This window comes from Rhinatrema bivittatum, chromosome 1 (assembly GCF_901001135.1).
Source record: "Rhinatrema bivittatum chromosome 1, aRhiBiv1.1, whole genome shotgun sequence".
NCBI classification, from domain to species: Eukaryota; Metazoa; Chordata; class Amphibia; order Gymnophiona; family Rhinatrematidae; genus Rhinatrema; species Rhinatrema bivittatum.
The window spans coordinates 688,303,876-688,328,155 of NC_042615.1; positions in this window are offsets into that span (position 1 = coordinate 688,303,876).

Consider the following 24,280-nt stretch of genomic DNA (forward strand, 5'->3'; position numbering starts at 1 on the left):
TTCATCTCGCTCATATTAGATCAAAACTGTTCCTTCCACTAATGAAAATGTAACTAAATCTAAAGCGCATCAGCTGTCGATCCCACTCTCCGGTTACCGCCTGAAGCAAAAAGGAGTCAACCAGTCATGACCAGAGAGGTTGATTGAATATTGTTGAGGGATTGTAATTAAAAACTCTATGACAGACAAAAAGCTGAATACTGGGGGAAAAGACTCCAAGATCATACAAGTAGAAAGTGCAGAGAAGCCAAGTCTTAGTTTTTCTGTTGAAAGAACAGATTTCTTGTATTTAGAAAAGGGGAATGTATGAAAGATAGTTAAGGAGAGAGGCCCTGGTGGCATGCCCAAGTGAGGAAAAGGCCCATATACCACTCTGCTGCTGCTGGGGAAGGTAGGTAGGATAAGGAGTATAAATATGGCCATGAGTGGAGGTGGAGGTGAGAGGGGGCAGAGCGGGAGCTGGCACAGGTCTGATCCAGCACTTTTTTCCTTTTTTAATAAAATCACTCCCTGGAACGGGAGCTTCAAAGGGGGAAGGACAGATGGGGCATGAGAAGGAGGGATGGGAACAGGGCCAGTTTTAGGAGAGGGCAGTCATGGTAATGGCCCAGAGCCCCAGTCTTACAAGAGGCCCCTTTGGCAAAGCTGAGTGATGTCACTGAGGCCTTGGTTAGGCCCATTTCTTGTTTCTTACCTGGGCGCCAGCGTGTTTAACACCAGCTCTGGAGGGAAAAGGAAGAGAGGGGGGAGCCACAAAGTAGGGGAAAGGAGCTATGGGGGAGGGAGAGAATCAGGGCAGGGGAGGCAAAGGACTGGGAGTAGAAAAGGACTGAGGGGACACAGGAAGAAAATGAGGAAAAGAATATTATAAGGAGCATGAGAAAGGGAAGGACCACAGGGGAGAGAGGAGAGGGAATGACAAATGTATTTATTTTATTTATTTATTTGAAGATTTTTTTTTATACCGACGTTCAGGGGACATCACATTGGTTTACAAGTAACAGAAGGAAGGAGTACATGAAACAATATAACATAAAATAATATAACAATATAAAATAATATAACAATATAAAATAATATAACAATATAACATTATGACATTATGAAACTGGGTAAGGAGCCGGAGAAGAATAGAACAAATGAACCTAATAAACCTGGATACGGAACAATAAGAAATAAGAGCAGGATTAAATGAGGGGGAGAGGGGAAATCTCAAGGCAGTAAGAATAAGACTTGTTAATAAATAAAATTTGGTGCTTGAGGTGGAGTCGGCAAGAACAAAAGAGCAAGGGGAGGTAGCTTATGCAAAGGCTTGATGGAAGAGCCAAGTTTTTCGTTTTTTTTTAATTTGAGGGTGCAGGGTTCAAGTCGAAGGTCAGGGGGCATGGCATTCCAGTTCAAGGGTCCTGCTATGGCTAGTGCTCTTTCTTTTGTGGCAGTAAGGCAGGTGAGTTTGGTTGGGGGTATGTGCAATGTACCATTGTAGGCAGATCTGGTGGGTCTATTGGGGGTATGGTAGTGTAGAGAGTCATTGAGCCAGTGTACCTCATGGTTATGTATTGACTTGTGTATGATTGTGAGAGTCTTGTAGTGAATTCTGAAAGGGATTGGGAGCCAGTGGAGGTCTCTGAGGATAGGGGTGATGTGGTCCTTTCTGCAGGTGTTAGTGAGTACTCTTGCAGCGGCATTTTGTAGCATTTGGAGGGGTTTGATAGTGAAAGCAGGGAGACCTAGTAGGACGGAGTTGCAATAATCTATTTTGGAGAGTATTATGGCCTGAAGGACAGTATGGAAGTCATTAAGGTGGAGGAGCGGTTTAAGTGTTTTTAGAGCATGAAGTTTGAAGTAGCATTCTTTCATGGTGGAGTTTATAAACTTTTTGAGGTTCAGTTGATTATCTAGGATAACGCCCAGTTCTCGTACGTGTTGAGCGATTGGAATGGAAGGGGGAAGGGAGGTGATGTCAGAGGCGGTCATGGAAGGGGGGTTGTGTGATATAATAAAGAGTTCAGTTTTGGAGGTGTTGAGTGCGAAGTTAAGATTAGAGAGGAGGTGGGTGATTGATGTGAGGCAGGTTTCCCAGAGCTTGAGGGATTTAGAGATGGATTCGGTAATGGGGATCAGGATTTGGACATCGTCCGCGTAGATGAAGTGATTGAGGCCTAGACTGGATAGAAATTGGCAGAGGGGCAGCATGTATATATTGAAAAGGGTGGAGGATAGGGAGGAGCCTTGGGGTATGCCTCGAGTTAGGTTGATTGGTTCAGATTCGTTGTTGCCAATTTTGACTATGTAGTGCCTATTATGGAGCAAAGAGGAAGAGGGTATGAGGAGGGAGAGAAGAGAGATGGAAAGCTGGGAGGAGTTATGGGGAAAGGGGGAGATAGAGGGCTGGGAGGGGTAAGAAACAGGAAAGGCAGATCTGGGTTGGAATGACTGAGGGATAAAATGTGAATAGAGGGGCAAGAGGTAAAAGAAGAGAAGCAGAATAATTAGAAATGTGAAGTAGTGATGGATGGAAGAATCAAAGAATAGAAATAGGAAAGTGATATGGAAGGGTGAAGGCACAGCTGGAGAAAGAAGGAGTCATAGAAGGAAAAGTAAAGGGAAAGAAGTCAGAAGACAAAAGCCGAGAAGAGAGAACAAAATAATGTGAGAAAAAAAGAGAAAGGTTAATTTTTTTATTTTGTATTTAAATATACTGTATGTTCTATGACTTTAGACATTTTTAAAATACAGGATGCTGATGGGGGAGGAGATATGCCTGTCTCTTCCTTTGCTCAGCTTGGAGAGGTCCAGCACTGTTTGGGAGGTGGGGGTTTAATTTGTGATATATAATAGGGCTATGGGGTGTGGGATTCTGACCCTAGAAATTACACCATTGTTTTCTTCATTTAAAGGGGGTGGGGCAGGTTTGGAGGCATGGGGGTGCCAGTGCAAATGGGAATTTAACCAGGTGGCAGTGGGGCTTGAGTTTCTGGTGGAGATCAGGATGGGGGGTTAACTAGGCAGCAGCAGTACATTTTATGGGGGGAAGGATATTGGTCAGTTCTCTGGCTGGCATTAGGACTCGTTTTTTGCTGTCCAGAATTAGTCAGAGAACTTTACCCAGCAAACGATGATATTACCCAGCAAACGATGATATTCAGCACTAGGGGGGGGGGGGTAAATTTAAACCATACCACAGATTGTCCCCATCCTGCCCCTTTTGTATCCAGCTGTGTAAATATTTACACAGTTAAAACATAGCCGTTCAGCAGGGAGAGAAAATTAAACTACAGCATCTGTCCAGCTAAGTTCAGGACTTGGCTGGACAAATCCCTTTGAATATTGACCACTATATGTTTTCTCTGTTATTTACTTAACACCTCTGTTTTGAAAACTGAGGTGACATGTGGTGCCAGACTTTGCACTACTGTACTATAGAGCAGTAGTTCTCAACCTTTTTTTGGCCAGGACACACCTGACAGATGGTTCTCACATGAGTGACACACTGAACATGTGACCATCACGGGGCTAAATGTAAACATGCACTCTGCATCCACAGGAATCCCCTCAACCCCCAGCAATGAGTGCAGAGCAGATCTAGGGCATTATCCTGTACAACTCGCCATACAAAAGAGATATTCTGGTTCTGATGACATCCCAGTATAAGCAAAACAAACTCCTTTTACTACCAGGCACAATAGCCTTCCTTATGAAAAGACAGTAATTTACCACTAATGCATATTCTATTGAGAAAACACAACAAATAAGATTGATACAAATGCCTACATGCTAGTAAAATACCTCACCTCGGTCACACAACCTTCACCAAGAACAGAAAAACCACAAATTATAAATATGGAGACAGAAACTGGAATGGAAAACCAAAAAAGCCACTCTGCATGCAGTGCGAACCTGGAGAAATGGAAAGAGAAATATAGCACCTAACAGACTCTCAGGATTTGCAATAATGCACACAAACTAACCCACACAAAGTTACACCTGTATTATGGAACACACTCAAACAGTAACAACCCTATCTAAGAAATACAACTATTAAACCAGGTCCTAAATGCTATTACATTTCCTATTGGGAAAACAGAATAAGCCAAGCTGCTATAGAGCCCCACACAGAAATAACTGTAAAGCTATACTAAAACTGTTACAAAACAGCTGCTGAACAGAATAATATCCAACAATTAAAAACTCATAAAAATTATTAAAACATGTCCAAATATCAATAAAATATTTCAAAACAGTGGCATCGCATAATACCCAATAATTAAAATGGCAGTCAATCAAGAAAAATAAATTTTAAAAGCCATCTTTGTTACGGCTGTGGCTGCTGTGCTACCGCCTCACCACCAGGGGTCCCTCTAGGGCTGGCTTTCCTGACAGGCCCAGTCCATCTCCTATGTCCACTCTATGCTCTGGGTGTGCCCTCTTAACCCTGCCTGACAGTTGCCTCGGGGCTTCGGCATCGAGCTCACCTGGGCTCCCTGCTCTAGCCTGCCTTGCGTGGCCTTCGGGCCTATCCTTGCCTTGCCTTGCCTTGCGCGGCCTTCGGGCCTATCCTTGCCTTGCCTTGCCTTGCGTGGCCTTCGGGCCTTTCCTTTCCTTGCCTTGCCTTGCCTTGTGCGGCCTTTTGGCCTTCTTCCTTGATTTCCATACCTGGCCTACGGGCCTTCCGTGTGTGTGTGTGTGGCCTACGGGCCTTCTGACCTGCCTTGCCCCGCTATTGGTGTGTGGCCTACGGGCCTTCCATGTGTGTGTGTGTGGCCTACGGGCCTTCTGACCTGCCTTGCCCCGCTATTGGTGTGTGGCCTACGGGCCTTGCGTGTGTGTGTGTGTGGCCTACGGGCCTTCTGACCTGCCTTGCCCCGCTATTGGTGTGTGGCCTACGGGCCTTCCATGTGTGTGTGTGTGGCCTACGGGCCTTCTGACCTGCCTTGCCCCGCTATTGGTGTGTGGCCTACGGGCCTTCCGTGTGTGTGTGTGTGTGGCCTACGGGCCTTCTGACCTGCCCTGCCCTGCTTACTGTGCCCTGACCCAGCCTGGACCCAGACACTGCTGACTGCCGCCTGCCCTGACCCAGCCTGTACTTGACACTGCCACTTGCCGCCTGCCCTGACCCAGCCTGTACTTAGACACTGCCACTTGCCGCCTGCCCTGACCCAGCCTGAACCCAGACTCTGATTCTTGCTGCCTGCCCTGACCCAGCCTGGTACCTGACTCTGTTCGAGCTTCCTGTCTCTCTCCACCTGGAGCCACCCTGCTGGGTGGTGTGCACGACTCCTGTCCGGAGCCCAAGCGTAACAATCTTTACTTACCCTCTCCAGCAACTCTCCTACTCCTTGCCCTTCCAGGCCAATAGCACTCACCAGAAGCAGCAAGGGCTGCTGAAACTCTGTCCTCACAGTCCTCTTCCTTAGCGCCCACTCACATACACACACACACACACCCCCCATGACCAGTCTCGGTCTTTCTCACACCAGTCATCTTCCTGACCAGTCTCTCTCACACACACAGAAACACATCACCTCCCTGACCAGTCTCGCTCTCAAACACATTCATGGTCTCTTATATACAAATTCTCAATCACAAACAAATGCTCTCGCACCCATTCACACCAGCTCTCATCCAGGCTTCCATTCACACCCACACACACAAGTTCTCACCCAAGCACCCATTCACACCAGCTCTCACCCAGGCTTCCATTCACACCCACACACACAAGCTCTCACCCAAGCACCCATTCACACCAGCTCTTACCCAGACTTCCATTCACACCCACACACACAAGCTCTCACCCAAGCACCCATTCACACCAGCTCTCATCCAGGCTTCCATTCACACCCACACACACAAGCTCTCACCCAAGCATCCATTCACATCCACAGACACAAGCTCTCACCCAGGCACTCATTCACACACAGACACACCAGCTCTCACCAAAAACTTAGTCTTCCCTCACTGACTGGATGGGCTCCAGTTCCACTGCAGCTTTACTACAGCGGGCCTTCTTTTTTCACCGCCACGGGGATGGGCTCCCATGGTGGCCTCGGTCGGGGTCAGGTTTCCTCTTCGCCACCACAGGCTGTGGCGGCCTTGCTTGGTCAGGGTCGGGTTTTCCTCTTCTCTGCCATGGGAATGGGCTCTCGTGGCGGCCTTGCTTCATCAGAATTCAACACTTCTATTCCTCCCACCCCACTCCCGGGCTTTCTGATGCCTGTCTCACCAGCCAATCAAAGGCTTCCTCCCTTCTTCCTTCTCCCACTGGCAGGTAGGAGGCTTCCGATTGGCCTGCACGGGGGCAGGCAGAATGAAGGAGGCTTCCCATTGGGCAGTGGGGGTAGGAAGAAAGGAGGCTTCCAATTGGCCCGCGGGGGCTGGAAAAAAGGGAGAAGGAAAGTACAACGGGCAGTGGGACACCGGGAGATGCAACACACCTGCCGGTGTTTGGCGACACACTGGTGTGTCACGACACACCAGTTGAGAAGCGCTGCTATAGATGCCTCATGATACTGAGGTTATCCCCATTAATTCCTATGTACTCATGAGAAATAAGTGTTTCAGAGAGTATGCAAATGAGGTGGTATGGATTGTGGGTAGGTATATTTTCACTGTTTTCCTTTACTTCATGCTGATTTCATGGCCCATGCATGCTCAGTCTGGTTTTCCAGACTTTTTCTATAGGGCACCAACATCTGGCATGCCCAGATTCAGCCAGACATATGAAAAAAGAGGCTGTATGATAGAGAAACATGCCACCTTCAGAAATATGGGCCTTTCTCTCTCATGCAGATTGTCCTTTATATGTGGCAAGCTTTTTTATGACTTAAATTTCCCATCGTAAATGCCATATCTCTTATTACACTTTAATGGGGGAGAAGGATGTGTAATACCTAAATTATTGCCTTAGCGATGTATGCTATTATTTTATAACTGATGTGGCAGGAGATTCACAAAAATACAGCATATTTCTGCCTCAAAAGCTCCCGCATATGTTTCAGTATGCACATGTATTTGTAATGCAGAAAAGCACATACTATGTCTAACCATTTTATGTTGCAACAATTTTTATTAAGTTTCACATGTTATACATAAACAACCGTCTGGTCACGGGTTGGTTCTGCACCCGCTTCCCAGCGACACTGAAAGCAACATCATAGAATCAATACAAACAATATCCCTCCCTCCACCCACAACCCAACCACCCAACTTCTCTGTCACGTAACAGGTCTACGCAAATGTAGTGTCCAGTTCATCCATATAGCTGTATCTCGCTCGGTACCAGAAGGATATAAAGTCTGGAGAAAGCCAACAGGGCAAGCACCTCGACGTCAGACGTTTAGGATTCTACTTCTGGCGCGATGAGGAAGGGCTTGGAGATAGGGCTCCCAGATGTCCAAGAACCGGGCCCTCAGCCGAGGCATCGTACGGGAAGAAAGAGATTCCATATGCATCATAGTGTAAAGGAGATTTCGCCATACCCAAAAGGAGGGTGGGTCCACCTCTCGCCATTGCAATAAAATTACTCTTTTCCCCACCACTCGAGCTTTTTGAAGGAAGAGGCGGGTGCCCAGATCCCGAATGCGCACAGCAGGAATATACCCAAAGAGCAGCCAAGTAGGGGCAATCGGAATGGAGACCCCCAAAACCTCCGCTAAATATTTAGCAATAAGAGTCCAGAATCGCAGTACCCCCGGACAGGACCAAAAGGCATGAATCAAAGTGCCAACACATTCTGGGCATCGAAGACAACAGTCTGAGCGCACTAGCCGTTGTTGGAACGCCCTCTGAGGGGAAATATAGGCCCGTCCCAAAAACTTATATTGCGTCTCCCGATAGGCGCTATTACTCGAGATCTTGGGCACCCCCCTAAAGCAAACCCTCAGCATATAAGCAGTCACGAGACACTCCCCATCAGTATTCCAACGAGCAGCCAGAACATCAAAAACCTCTGTACTGCTGTCTTTAATTAAGGAGCGATAATAAATGGAGATAGAGGGAGTCTGAGTTCTGGATAGGTGCAACATCTCCTCAAGCTTCTGAAACATGGGAAGGTGCAGGAAGGCCGATGGCAAAGATTTCAAATAGTGATCCATTTGCAAGTAAGAGAATACATCTCGACCACCCACATCATATCGTTCACATAATTCGGACCAGGTAAGGCGCCGCCCTTCCTCATGGTAAAAATGTCCCAAATAAGTGAGACCTTTAGTGCGCCACCGTTGGAAAACGCGGGACTGTGTGCCAGGAGTGAAATCGGGATTCCCCCCCACAGGTAACAGGTAAGCGCAAATGCGTGGTAAGCGCAACCACTTAGTAAGCGCCACCCAAGCACTTCTAAGCGGACTCAGATGTCTAACCATTTTATAAAACTACCGGATATATCTTATGTGCATAGTAATTGTAGCATGTGTGTTTTTTAATCCCGAAGCATAACCGGAACTATGTATTTTATAAAGTTGCATGCTCTGTTTCTGAAAATATTTATTTGTGTGCATACATGTCAGTTTGCCGACACTTCCACCAGCTCATCCAGATCCTCCAGCACTTCACCTTGACCACCCACCATGTAACCCTGACCTTCCACCCAAAAACTGCAGACAAAAGACAAGTACAATTTCACTTCTGCTACTTAAACAGCAGGTGTAAAAGCGTACGGACAAGTTTGGCAACCCAGGCATCAATGGGGTAGTTGGCATGCAGGGTATAGGAGAGACCTCCATCAGACATTTACCATGGCAATCTGGACCCCAGTGTGAAAGCTCCAGAGTGGCCCAATTGAATTGAGGCCTATGCTGCTGCAGCCACGGTAGCCCCAGTACTACAGGGTGCAAGGCCTTCTCTAGTACAAAGAAGGATGGAATGGAGAACACCGGTCCGTAAACTCACTGGTTCGGTGAGCTGAAAACTAACACCACTACCATATTTACATCAGCAGTTACCACGGCTGTGAAAATGTCATTCACTGCATCTTAACAAGAACAGTAAAACTGACAGTTCATAATCTAAGGCATTTATTGAGTGGTAAAGGCATTTACTCTGACTTAAATGCCCCATGCACTTTTGTATACCAGCCCCTAAACAGCACAGAAAGGCTCAGGACTGAAGGAAGACATAGCTTTAGCTACCGTTTTATCACCCAGGTTTTTCTTCCATAAAAAGACAGATTGTGAAGATCCTAGTGCAATGCGGTTGGAGCGGGGAGTGGGGGTGGGTAGGGAGGAGAAGGTTTACTCTGCTCTTCACTAGGTAATTAAATCATGAGCAGGGCCGCTTGAGAAATGTGCTGTGATAAAAAAAAAAAAAAAATTCCACAGTCTTGAAATGGCCTTGCATTCTTCTGATCTCGCTGCCTTTCTGTCCTTTTGTCTGCAATTTTGTTTAACTTTTCTTTGCTACATGCTTATTAGCTCGTGTGTTGGAGGAAGCTCTGGGCCTCCCTGAAGCTAAAGAGGAAGCAAAGGAGGAGAAGGAACAGGAGGGCAGCAGGGAGAGAGAGAGAGTGTGAGAGAGAGAGAGAGAGGCCATAACTCTTACTCTATATATCTACCACTGTCAGAGGGGCACATTCAACTCAGGATGGGTTTGCATGGGGGCGGTGTTACATTGGTCTGCCTAGGGCACCACACACCCTGGTCATGGGTACCCAGCCAGATTAACAGCAACTCTCTGTCTCCCCTTTCCAGAACTGGGACCCCATTTCCTAGAAAGCAACAACTTCTGCAGTGTAGGAAAATGAACCTGTCCAAGGTTCCTCCAGCTCAAGTGAAAAAGCAGTCTAATGGAAAGAGCACACTCTTAACAATAGCAGCAGCAGCGCGTCACGTTTATGTTGGTTTGCTTGTGTAAACTGCATCTTTTCTCTCTGCCTGCCAAGTTTGCACCATGCCTTCTGATTTAATCATTTTTTACCTATTGCTAAGGCTCAAATTCTTAGCACTGCAAATCATTAGGGGACCTAGATTGGGTTGGAAGCTTTCTATAAAGGCCCAAAGTTCTTCCACGGCTCCAGAGCAACCAGTGTTTATCCTGGAGGTTTGTAGTACTAGATAAGTTCTTCAAAATATCAATTTCCTTGTTTCTTGGCTTTCATGGGCCCTCTTTTGTTCTTTTTCTTTGGTTTCCTCTCTTTTTATCCTAATATATTTCATATTTGATTATTTTTATGGAACATTTATTATGGTCGCACTCCCTGTTCTTCATAGCCCGTTTTCGAGTTCACTCTTTAGCTGTTTGTGCTACTACCTTCATGTTTTCTCTGCATCAGTGGGATGTTTGCACAGGTTACTGGTAAGGCCCAGCACAGCAGTGCGTTTTGATTTTTCTTAAAGTTCCAGTGCCGGCAGTGGTTAAATAGGAGGAGCTGTCAATAACTTTAAAAATCTCCTCAGGAATGAAAAAAAAAATCAGAACAAAACGTTCCACCCCCGAATAAAAGGAGCCTAACTTTCCCGGACATGTGCATCCACAGTCTGCACACATGTAGATCTGGAATAAAAAAAAAATCTACGCCTGTCATATCCTGAAAATTTGGTGTGGATGGGATGCAAAATACAGCAGTTATCAGGGACACATGCACACAAACACACACAAAGTGATCTCATAAACTTTCATGTCCTTCGGAAAGTAAGCTAGAAAAAGGGGACTTGTGTTTATTTTGTTTACCATCAAAATCATTGGTTTGTTTCTCCATGCATATTTAAGAACATTTAATTACTTTTCTTCTTTTCTGTAAATGTACATAGGGAGAGGCTATTTTCCTTTTCCAATTATATTTCAATTGTAAATTCTATTGTATTTTAATACATGGAAAGTAAAAAGAACCATCAGTTTTAGGCTGTTGTGTAGGGTGAGGCTGTGTTGAAAGCACTTCTGTTTTGAAAAATGTAGGAAAGAGATAAATGAATCACAAAGAAATAACAGTTAGCTGCAGAGTAAGACAGTGCCTTTTAACATATTATTATTAGTTTTATTTCTGGTTGTCAGAGTTGAATACGGGCCTGGGGTAGGAATCCAAGGCCGCCGATAAATTCTCAGAGGTTGTAATCAGATCTTGACCTCTGAATGCAGGAGAGCCTTGTTTTCAGTAGAAAGGGTTCTAAGAAACCAGACCTTCTGTACTCTGTAGGAAGGCCTGAAAGAAAGCCTTGTTAGTGAAGGGATTAGACCTCTCACAAGGCTGAAGCACTTTCTGGGGCTATTTGCAAGGGCTTTTCGGCTACCTTGCACTAAAGCTGCAGGTGGTCCCGGGAACTCCTTTCAGTTGGACCAGAACACACAGGCAGATTGGAATTCCCAGCAGGTACCAGGAAGAGATGCTCAGACAGCCATCGCTTTGAAGCATCTGTCCACAACTGCCACCCAATTACACCCAACGGCTCTTTAAATTCCCAGGATCCCACACACTGGCCCTTTGGCTTCCCCTGTCAAGTGTCAAGAAAATACAGAGCCTAGCTTTAAAAAAAAAAAAAAAGTTTGCAAAATGCATGTGAATCTAAATTTGAAGAAGAGCATTCACTAAAACAAACTGCAGTACATCAAACAAAACAAAACAAAACCAGCATCTTCTTAACTTTAAGACAAAGGCAGCCCTTTACATAATTTGGGGGGGTCAGACAAACCTTACTGTCTGTTGCTTTAATGACAGTAGTTTATCAGCTTTTAATTGTGTTTGAAAATATTGATGAAAAGGAAGATTGAATTTAGGCTACTGCCTGAAATACTTTGTGTGTGTGCTATATAGTGAACATTTATTTTAATGAATGCTACTATAATATGCTTCCTTTATATAGTGAACTTTCCCTGTAGTTCTGTTCCAGCCAAAGTGTTTAGTGGATGATGGGCAGAAAAGGTTACTGTGATCCACTTTTCACTAGAATTTAAGGCTTTCTATCTACTCTTCCCATGCTTCAATTACTAAAGTAAAAAGATCATCATTCAGAAATAAATGAGGCACAAGAGATATTCTTTATTCATGGTCTTTATTCCATGCATGACCATAATGCAGTCATGCAAATTCATGGTTTTTATTTGATGCATGGATCTAATGCGGTCAAATCTGAGATAATCACTGGAGGTAGAATAATAAATAAAACAAATGCAGTAACATATAACTTAAAAAGGGGAGATTATGATAAAATAAAGAAACTAGTTAGAAGGAAACTACAATGAGAAGTTAAACAGATTAAAAGTTTGCATGAGGCATGGAGATTTTTTAAAATGCTATGTTAGAAGCCCAGATAAAATGTATTCCACCGGCTAAAAAGGTCAAAAAAAGAAAAAGTATCTGCTGGCATGGCTAAATAGTGGAAGAGACTATTAAAGCCAATTAGGCATCCATTAAAAAATGAAAAGCAGGACCTAATAAGGAAAAAGGTGCATAAGCACTGGCAAATTAGATGTAAAACATTAATAAAGCAGGCCAAAAGAGAAAATCAAAAACTGAACATATCTCACTAATACTTGTTATGATTTCAGCTGCTGTACAGCCTCACTGTAGGATGCCTCCCTATCAGCAGAGGCCTCCAGTGAGACCTGCTCAGAACTATCCTCACCATCTCACCATATCCTCACCATAAAAAAAAACCAAACCAAAAATAAATAAATAAATCTCTTCTCTGGTCTCATGACTCAGCCTGTCTTGCAGACTCCCCTCTACCAGGGGACCTCAATGAACATACTTTCCAGGCTGGCCAAGGTTCTTCTCTCTGTTCTCACTATGCCCAGGTCACTGCCCTATGTAATATAGCCCTGCCATAGCCACCTTATTTGTTCCTGGAGTTACCTTTGGCTCTTTATCCTGGCCTCTGGCTTTATTTATTTATTTATTTGTTTATTTAAAAACTTTTTCGCTAAGTTATATACCATCGCAACGGTTTACAAATAGGCACATAGACTAAGGTAAGTAAATGTAGGATATCGTACATTCTAACAGGTGCCAATAAAGTTCGGTTACAATTTCATAAATAAAATCATTATTTGAGTAATGTTGGTCATGTCCAGGTGTATTATTGAGTTACTATCGCTTTGAAATATTACTTCTTAAATGTAGGATTGAGTAAATTCATTCTCATCTGCATTACCCTGTACTTTCATTCTCTACCCTCCACAGTCTTTAGTGAAGGCTTTTTTAAAGCTACCTATGCTTTAGCCTTGCCTGTGGCCTCTGGGCCTTCTGTTCCTAGCCATGTCTTGTGGCCATCCTGCCTTCTCACTTCTTGCTTTGCCTTGCCTTGCCGCCATCCGGATCTTCTTGCTCTTTGCTCTGCCTTTTCCTGCCTTGTGACCTTTGGGCCTTCTGCTTCTTGCCTTGTCTGTCTTGTGGCCTATCTGACCTTATTCTGTTACCCAGTGGCCTAACGGCCATCTGCCTAGCTGCCTTTGGGCATATTAATTCTGTGTTCTGTGTTGCCTTGCAGCCTCTATTCTGGCTTGTCCAGTCCTGTACCATCTCAGTCCTACCCTGTCCTAGTCTGGTGTTGTTGTATCCTGTCTCTGTCCCTGTCCTGTGTTTGCTCCTAGACCCAACCTTGGTCCAACCTGTCCACAGCCTCGCCTGTTCCAGCCTATCTACAGCTTTGTTGCATCTAGCCTGTCTGCAGCTTCACTCCATCAAGCCTGTCCATAGTACTGCCTGGTCCAACCTATCCATATCCTTGCCTGATCCAGCCTGTCTTTAGCTTCACCACATCTAGTCTGTCCACAGCCTTACCTGGTTTAGCCTGTCCACAGCCTTACCTGGTTCAGCCTTTTCACAGACTCACCATGTACTGCTGCCACACTGGAGTCCTACTGGCCTCTATCACCCAAAGGCCAAACCTGCCGGGAAGGGGGCTAACTAGACAGAAGATCGCCCTATGTCCTATCCTGCCATCTTGTGCTACCCCTCGAGCAATGTTCCCTGAACAGGGAGAGCATAACAGCACTAAGAGAGTTCAGATGGCTATCAATCGAGTACAGAGTAATGTATAGATTGGCAATGCTTGTACATAAACTACTAGCATATGATTCATGTCCCTGAGTTAATGCCCTGCTTAGGATTGTGCACTGCGTTCCTTTGAAAGAAGCTTGTTGGAAGTTTGACAGTGTGTCAGGCTCAGTTGACTGAAACAAGGGAGCAAGCCTTTTAAGTGGCTGCCCCCATCTTTTGGAACTCCTTGCCTTATGAACTTCGTGTGATGACGAACTGTACAAACACATTCAGGCAGCTATTGAAAATCTATGTTTTAGCTTGATGTTCTCATCATGATTTGGCTGAGATGGTCTGTTGAAATTTTGTGAACTTCTGGCCATTGTTGCAGTGGTACTATGTTAGTTTGCAGCTCTTTTTTTTTTTTTTTTTTGTGAGATTGTGTTTGGGAGATACTTTTTAAATCTGTATGGGCAGTTATAAATGTAAATAAATTCAAATCAAATTTGAAGAGAGACTTGCCAAGGAAGCAAAAGCTAATAATAAAAGCTTTTTCAGGTATATAAAAAAAACAAAAAACTTGGGCGGGAGTCAGTTGGGCTTTTATATAACCGAAGAGTAAAAGGAGCACTTAGGAAGGATAAGGCCATAACAGAAAAACTAAATTAATTATTTCCTTTGGTCTTTACTGTGGAGGATGTTGTGGACATATCCATACCTGAATCATACTTTATAGGTGATGATTCAGAAGAACTGAAATAAATCACTGATAATCTTGAAGAAGTGTTAGAAGAAACTGACAAATTAAAAAGTTGCAAATCACTGGGAACTGATGGTATTCACCCCAGAGTTCCAAACGAACTCAGATGTGAGATTACAGACCTGCTATTTCTAAATCTGTAATTTAGCATTCCAATCTGCCTTTGTGTCTGAGGAAAGGAGGGTAGCCAGTTTTCAAAAAAAGGGCTTCAGAAGTAACCTAAGTAATTACAGACCAGTGAGCCTGATATCAGCACTGTGTAAAATGGTAGAGGCTATAATTAAGAATAACATTTCAAGGCATATGGATAAATGTTATTTAATGGGGAAAAGCCAGCATGGATTTAAAAAAGGGAGGTAATGCCTTATTCATCTAATAGAATTATTTATGTCTCAGTCTGGCACACTGGATGCGGGTATTCCCCCAGCAGAAGTGGTAGAGGGCTCTATGGCAGAACAGGATAGGATCTTAGGCTGGATTGACCACCTCCCCCTTGGGTTAGGCCAGCAGGTTCTGGAGGCCGGCAGGACTTCTCTGGCACAGTGCATGGCAAGCCAGGGTCAGGGCTGGCAACAGTCAGACAAGGTCAGAGTCCAGTGGAGGTCGAGGCTGGCAGAGATCAAACAGATGCAAACCCGAAGTCAGTCCAAGCCAGCAACAAAAATCAGTCTGACGAAAGCTGATTGGAAAGTCAAGGCAAAAGCAGGACAGGGAAACAAGGCTGGACAGGGAGCCAAGTCTGGGCAGGGCAGAAGCACAGAGAGAGAAGACTGGAACCGGGTAAAACACACATGTAGGAACAAGGTAACACACACTCAGACAGGAACAGGGTAAATTGGGTTAAACTGTATCAGGGGTGCATGGCAGGGTTTAGACCAGCGATTCTCAACCAGTGTATCACGGCTCCCGGTGTCCCACTGCCCCAGTTGTGCTTTCTGGTTCCCTGCCCAATGGCAAGCCTCCTCCATTCTTCCTGCCTCCGCACAGGCCAATCGGAAGCCTCTTCCCTTCTACCTGCCAGTGGGAGTAGGAAGAAGGGAGGAAGCTTCTGACTGGCCGGTGAGGCAGGAAGAAGGGACATAGCATAGGCCGGGGGGGGGGGGGTTGGGAGGAGTGGCAGTGTTGAAGCGAGGCCGCCACAGGAGCTCATCCCCGTAATGGTGAAGAAGATCAACCCAATGAAGCAAGGCTGCCATGGGAATTCATATCCGTGGCGGTGAAAAGGAAACCCGACCCCGATGAAGCAAGTCCGCCACAGGAGCTCATCCCCGTGGCAGCAAAGAAGAAACCCGACCACGACAAATCAAGGCCGCCACGGGATCCCATTCCTGTGGCGGCAAAAAAGAAGTCCCACTGGAGTAAAGCCATGGCAGAACTGGAGCCCATCCCTGCAGCGAAGGAAGAAGAGGTTTGGCGGTGAGGCCCGGTGCATCCATGTGAGAATGAGAGCCTGGGTGTGGGTGTGAATGAGAGCCTGGATGTGGGTGTGAATGGGAGCCTGGGTGTGGGTGTGAATGGGAGCCTGGATATGGGTGTGAATGGGTGCCTGGATGTGGGTGTGAATGGTTGCCTGGGTGAGGGCTGTTGTGTGTGGGTTCGAATGGGTGCGTGCTGGTGTGTGTAGGTGCGAGAGAGACTGGTCAGAGAGGTGATGTGTTTCTGGGTGAGAGAGAGAAACTGGTCAGGAAGATGACTGGTATGTGCATGAGAGACCAAGACTCGTCATGGGGGTCTAATGTTGGGGTTTGTGTGTGTGAGTGAGTGACTGGTTGTGGGCCCTAAGAAGAGGATCAGGAGGACAGAGCTTCAGCATCTGCTGCTGTTTCTGGTGTGTGCTTTTGGCCTGCGAGAGAAAGGAGAACGAGAGTTGCTGGAGATGGTAAGTAAAGGTGTCTTTTTAAGTTTATTTTTCTTGATTGACTGGCATTTTAATTATTGGGTATTATGTAATCTGTCTGTTTTGAAATATTTAATTGGTATTTGGACAATTTTTTAATTTTTATGAGTTTTTAATTGTTGGAAGTTATTCTGTTCAGCAGCTGCTTTGAAACATTTATTAGTATAGTTTTACAATTATTTCTCCATAGGCTCTATAGCACCTTGGCTTATTCTGTTTTCCTAATAGGAAGTATATTGGTGTTTAGGGCCTGGTTTAATATTTGTAGTGATACCTTTTCATAGATAGGGTTGTTACTGTTGGAGTGCATGCCATAATACAGGTATAACTTTGTGCAGATTAGTTTGTGTGCATTATTGCAGATCCTGGGACTATGTTAGGTGCTATATTTGTTTCCATTTCTCCAGGTTCGCACTGCCTGCAGAGTGGCTTTTTTAGTTTTCCATTCCAGTTTCTGTCTCCATATTTATAATTTGTGGTCTTTCTGTCCTTGGTGAAGGTCGGCTTTGTGTGCGACCGAGGTGAGGTATTTTACTAGCATGTAGGCATTGGTATCAATCTTATTTATTGTGTTTTCTCAATAGGATATTCATTAGTGGTAAATTACTGTCTCTTCATAAGGAAGGCTATTCTACCTAGTAGTAAAGGGAGTTTGTTTTGCTTTTACTGAGATGTCACCAGAACCAGAATATCTTTTTTGTATGGTGAGTTGTACGGGTAATGACCTAGTTCTGTTCTGACCCATTGTTGGGGGTTGAGGGGGTTCCCGTGGATGCAGAGTGTATGTTTACATATAGCCCCGTGATGGTCACATGTTCAGTGTGTCACACATGTGAGAACCATCTGTCAGGTGTGTCCTGGCCAAAAAAGGGTTGAGAACCACTGGTCTAGACAAATTAGATAGGCCACTGGGAGGCCGAGACAAGACAAGGTCCTCACTGGGAATACAGAGTCAGGGTAGACCACTGGGAGGTATAAACAAGGCACAGGAGAAGAACTGGGAGGCCCACAGGAACAGTAGGGCCACTGAGAGACTCACAGGGAACCAGACAAACAAACAGATAGGCAAGGAACACTGGAAGAAATAACAATAGGCCACACTGGAACATGGACAAGGCAAAGATATACAGATGGATTAGGCCACCAAGAGACCTAGACACACTGACAAGAAGAGCCACCAGGAGACCCAAAAGAAACAAGAGGGCCACAGGGATGCCCAGACAGGACAAGACAAGACAAAGACAGGAACACAAGAACAGGGCAAGGTATACATAGATACAGTACAGGCCAACAGGAACCAATGGCAAGACAAGGTAAATACAAGACTAGACAAGATAGGCAGTAGACAAGGAGGACCAGTGAGGGCCCAGACAAGAACTAGGGAAGGAAAAGGAACAAGACAGGTCCAGATAAGAAGGCCTAAATAGGCCACACTGGGAATAACGCAATGCGAGGCAAGAAGACCCCTAAGGCCACACGTAAACAGGACAAGGGAAGAAGGATGCTATGGCCCCATAGAAACAAGGGAAGGCAAGAAAGCCGCTAAGGCCAGAATGAAATATGGCAAGGCAAGAAGGATGCAAAGGCCACACAGTAACAAGGCAAGGCAAGGTTGGCTAAAGCAAGGAGCCGAGGTGACTCATTGATGAAGCCCCGAGGAATCTGTGAGGGAGGTTCTTAGGTTGGCCTTGATAATCCGTATTTTTATGTGCATAGGAAAGAGACATTCCCAGGTTGGAGTCTAGGCAAGATTGGGACTTACATCATGCAGCCTTCAAGGTGGTGGCTAGAGCAGGGCAGAATGTGGCCCAGTGAGGGCCTTTGCTGGCTGGGAAGCTGCCTGGCAGCCAAATTTGTGACATTTTGAAGGTGTAAAGAAGCATGTGGACAAAGGTGAGCTGGTCGATATTTGCATTTGCATTTACAGAAGGCATTTGATAAAGTTTCTCATGTAGGACTTCTCAGGAAATTAGTAGGTCATGGGATAGAAGGTGATGTTTTACTGTGGATTCTTAACTGATTAAAAGACCTGAAAGCAAGAGTTTCTGAAATGGTCAGTTCTCTCAATGGAAAGAGGTAATAGTGGAGTGCCTTGGGGATCTATACTTGGACCAGTGTTGTTTAATTTATTCATCAGCAATCTGGAAAAGGGAACAATGAGTTAAGTGATCAGATTTGCAGATGACACAAAAATATACTAAGTAATTAAAACACAAGCAGATTGTGAGGACCTGCAGAAGGACCATGCCAAACTAGGGAACTGGGCTTTTACATAGTAAATGAAAACTAATGTGGACCCCAGCATAGTGCTGCACATAGAGGGAAAAAAATCAGAACTATTGATATACAATAGTGGGTTCCGTAATAGGAGTCGCCTCTAGGAAAATTATATTATTTATTTATTAAAACTTGTAACCCACACATTCCAGTAGAGTACGTGGTGGTTTACATAAGTCACACTCATAAGCATAGTTTCTAACATACATAAACACATATAAAAGCATGTTATATATGTTACAGCAAACAAAGGAATCATCTCGAATGTGTGTTAATTTGATAGGCCCGCTCGAAAAGATACGTTTTTAGCTCTGTCTTAAAAGATTTATGTGAAGAGGCCTTACGGATGGACTCAGGCAGTGAGTTCCAAAAGCCAGGGCCAGCTACCAAAAAAGCTCTGTTTCTGGTGATTTCTAAATGTGCTGGTTCAGGCACTGGAACCTCTAATAGGTTTTGGTTTTTTTCTGCTGAGCGCAATTGGTGAATAGGTTCGTACAAATGCAATATCGATGCTAGCCAAGTAGATGAATCTTCAAGTAATAGTTTGTAAATAAGATCGAGTGCTTTAAATTGTGATCTCTATGATATTGATAGCCAATGCAACTTCATGAGGGTAGGTTATGGCACTGTAAATGAGCGATCAGACTTATGTTCAGTGATTTATTTACAGTGCACCTTCATTTGCATTCAAATATCTGCTTACCTTCAGCAGCAAACACAGATACATAAGGATCCACTTCCTGGATTCACAGTTAGGACAGCAACATTACAGGAGCTGCCATTTTCCTGACTGGGAGGACAACAATGTTATACAGGGAGCTACCTTCACTGGAAACCTGGACCTAGTCTACTGATCCCAGCTGGGCTCTGACTCTTATCCTCCCCAGCTGGGACCCGCCCACAGAGATCTCTCCCTCAATGGGATTTAAGGTAGACCAGACATCTAGCTTGGTCCCGCACAGGTTTAAGAGGGGTAATAAGGCCACTCCTTCACATAGGTGTTATGTGTTCATTGAGTTTTTATCCACTTAATGATCTTGCAACAGAGTTTTGTATAATTTGTAATGGGTGAATTGCATTCATTGGTAGACCCAGGTATAACGAGTTGCAATAGTCCAATGCATTTAAAATTCATGCTTGCAGTACAATTTGAAAATCTTGAGGTTCCAGTAATAGTTTCATGTTTCTTAATAACCATAATTTATAAAATGAAGATTTAACAATAGTAGAGTCATTTTTCACAATATGTTGAAATCCTCGGCCCAGTGTGTGACAGTGGTAAAAAAAAAAAAAAGCAAATAAAACAGGGACAATTCAGAAAGGAATGAAGGACAAACTGTGAATATTATAATGCCTCTGTATCAGTCCATGGTGTGACTGCACCTTAAGTATTGTGTGCAGTTCTGGTCACCCTATCTCAAAAAAGATGTTACGCGCGCCGGCCGCAGCAGATCCATGGCTCGGCCCCCTCACCTCTCCCAAAGTGATCCAGCACCTGGTCCCTCAACTCTGGCGGCTGTGGGCCACCGGCTCCGTCCTCGGGCCGCCTCTGGGACCTCCGGCTCTGCTACAGTTCCTGATGCTCCATGTCGTGCCTCTCCGCATGGCCCGCGGAGAGACGCCTTCCCGACCAACGCCGCGCCCCTCCCTAGGCGCGCGCACATGCACAGCTGATCCTTTAATAGGGCCCGCGGTGGGAACCTGGCTGCGGCCCCGGATGATGACGTCGTCTAAGCTCCGGTATATAAGGCCGGGTTCCGCTCTCTCAAATTGCCTTTGCAACAGGTCCCCTCGCTAGTCGAGTACTTGTTGCTTCTTCTGTTCCTGGTTCACCATCCTGATTGCCTTTGTTCCTGTTTCCTTGTTCTGGTGTTCCTGTTCCTTCATCTCTCCTTCGGATTGCTACCTGGTTTGACCCTGCATTGCCTGACTACTCCGTTGCCTCTCTCCAGCCCCGGACCTCTGCATTGCCTGACTACTCCGTTGCCTCTCTCCATCCCTGGACCTCTGCATCACTTGACTACTCCGTTGCCTCTCTCCAGCCCTGGATCTTTGCATCGCTTGACTACTCCGTTGCCTCTCTCCAGCCCCGGACCTCTGTATTGCCTGACCATGCCGTGGCTTCTCTCCAGTCCTGGACTTCTGCTTCGTCTGACCATACCTTTGACTTTCTCCTTGTCTAGACCTCAGCCTTGCTTGCCACTGCTTCCAGACTGCCGCCAGCCCAGAACCCAGCTTGCTTAAAGACGCCTCTTCAGCCTTTGTCCTGGACATGGTTCATTCAGGCTTCGGCCTGCTCTTGCTCAGGCGCCCTCTGTCAGACTGTGTTCCTATTGGCACCCGGGTCTCCGGGACTCTGCCTCATCTAGTACGGACCGATACCTACACAGTTGCTGCCTCTGGGCTGATCTCAATCCACCCATCGACGACCACTGACGAAGGCCACCTAAGTCCAGCTGGCCCCGGCACCCAAAGGTTCAACCCGCGGGGAGCGAGGGCTGGTATCGGTGAAGCGCCAGCCAGCCTCCATCCATCAGCCCTCTCTGCCTGCCGACGGTGGGGACCTGTAGGATCCCTCCTACAGGTAGCGTCAACCCCACCTCGGCCCAAGGGTCCACCTCCGGCGCAACAAAAGAGAATAATAAAATTAGAAAAAGTACAGAAAATGACAACAAAAATGAGAAAGAGGACAGAATGGAAAGCTAAACAGGCTGGGGAAGAGACAACAAGAGAAGGGATATGACAGAGGTTTGTAAAATTATGAGTGGGGTGGAACAGCTATTTACCCTTTCAAAAGGTATAAGGACCAGGGGACACTCCATGAAACTAACTGGTAGCAGATTCAAAACAAACTAGAGAAAGTATTCTCTTTCACTCAGCACACAGCCAAGCAGTGGAATTTGTTGTCGAAGAATGTGGTCAAGGCTGGCTTTAAACAGATGTTTGGACAAGTTCCTGGAAGAAAAGTCCATAAACAATTATTAGCCAGGTAGACATGAGGGGGAAAACACTGTTTATCAAAATGCATGCACATAAGTCCCAGCCCCACTGAGACTCCGTCCCTGGGAACTTTCCAACGTTCCAGTTTTCAGGGAGGGTAGCTTTACCTTCAGAAATGGCCCTTTAGAAAGTTGCACGTCCGATAATCCGTACTTTTATGTGCCTAGGAGAGAGACATTCCCGGGATGAAGTCTAAGCAGGACTGGGACGTACATAATGCCTATCTTTTTCTATCGTAAACAGTATGCAGGTGAATTCTCTCAGCAAAACTTTGTACGTCAGATAGCAAATGAAACTGTGTCTGTGTGGTTTTTCCAGGATAATTTTCAAGCCAGACATATTGCACGTATTTTCCGGCTAATTTATCTTTTATCTTTATTTAGAATGTGTTAATCACTTATGCTGGTGCACTAAGTGATGTACAAAATACAAACATACATTTTTTTAAGAGCATGAGAAATGTAAAACAAGATACAAAATAAAACAAAGCATGAGACAATATAATGCAGATAAAAGATATAGTAATAAGGCCGGAAATGTACTCTACTCATCAAAGCTTCCCCTAAGACAGACTTGTATGAAGATGTTTAAAACTCGTTTAAAAGCTGTGTTTACAATTTGTAAAGAAAGATATCCTTCAGTCAATAAAAGAAAGGTCTAAAATCCCACCTCATAGAGAACTATGCAGGCTGATGATGCTTAAAAATAGGTCTGTTGGAAAAAGGAATGTTTTTAATAAATCTTTAAAATTTTTCTCGCAGTCTGCCAAGCGCATGGACTCAGGAAGCAAAGTCCAAAAATTCTCTATTTGCTGCAATAGAGAAAGCCCGTTCCCTTGTCTCTACCAACCTGGCTCTCCTGACGGATGGTACATCCAGGAAACCTCTCTGGGAAGATCATAAAGACTGTGTAAGACAGTAAATATGTAATAGAGCATTGTTACAGGGTGAATCATTACATTTAATTAACTTAAAAACTATGGGGTCAATGTAATAAGGTGCTCTGAAGCTGCCGCGGGTTTGCACGCACATTTATACACACGTTTTCCTGTGCAAAGCACTATATGGGGATGTAATAAGGGTTTTGTGCATGGGAGAAAAGCACATATGAACGCACTGACTGGCCCGCATTTTTTTCTGCGCGAGTGCATGCTAGTTGCATGCAAAGGACACGATTATCTAATCATGGGCAATACAGAGAGCCGCACTAATGCTAGAACGGGTTTTTTCATGCAGGTTTTTTACCACCACGGCCAGGGCACTAGTTAAGTGACAGCGCCATCTCAGGGGCCATTTTATTCCATTGCTTGCATTGGTGTGGTGTGGTTGTGTGTCCGTGCAGCTCTGGTATGATTTCGATGATGGAGATTTCTGATTATGTCCAGCTATTCCTGATACTGTGGTATATCCCTAACTAAGCTTAACATAAGGACAACAAATGTTTACCGTGATTACTATGTAATTCAAATTGTATACTTGGTTTTTTTCTTCTCTTGACAATGTTATTTAAAGTTGCATAAATGTTCATTGTTTCATGTAATGCCATCAGGCAAGTTTCTTTTTGTTCTATGTAAACCGGTTTGATTTGCATCTAATGTAGGAAGATCGGTATATAAAAACTAAAAATAAATAAATAAAATAAATAAATATCCTGCGGCTTTCCCCCAAGGACGACAGCAGCAGAAGGTTTGACAAGTGACAGAGGTCGTGGCAGGAGAGAGAGGATCCGGAGGAAGCAGGTGGAGAGGAGGGATAGTGAGGTGCAGGCTGTTCCAGCTAGATTCGTGCTTAGCTAGGTGCCTTTCTGGGCGCCCAAGTGTCCAGATTCGTGCCCAGCTGAACGCTTACCTCGGTGACTGAGCAGCCAGATTTGTGCTTAGCTAGGCGCCTTTCTGGGTGCCCGATCATCCGGATTCGTGCCCAGCTAAGCGCCTATCTCGGTGCCCTAGCAGCTGAACTCATGATTAGCTAGGCGCCTTTCTGAGAGCTCGAGCATCCAGATTTTTGCTTAGCAAGGCACCTATCTCAGCATGCTGGTATGCACGTAGATCCATACACACCTAAGTGCATACAGATGTGCACACGCTTGCTCGTTCTTACTTCTGCGAGGGTGAAACTTCCTGTTCTTGGGTGTGTCACCAGAATGCCTCCACCAGCGCGCCAGCCCAATTTTACCATCAGGGATGTCGCTCTATTGGCGTCCCTGGCGGTGAGTAACAAAGAAAACCTGAATCAATGCGCTGGTGAGTGGTGCAACATGTAGTGCATGGGTCGGGCTTGGGAGCATCTCGAGTTTGACAGAGAAGCCTCCCACTCATGTGGGGTAAGTACAGACTGGGTTAAGTGCCTATGTTGGGTTCCCTAATTTCTGGAAATTGTAATGTTGTGCATGGGGTGGTTAACTATTTTAATTTTACTCTCTTTAATTTTTATTGTATTTA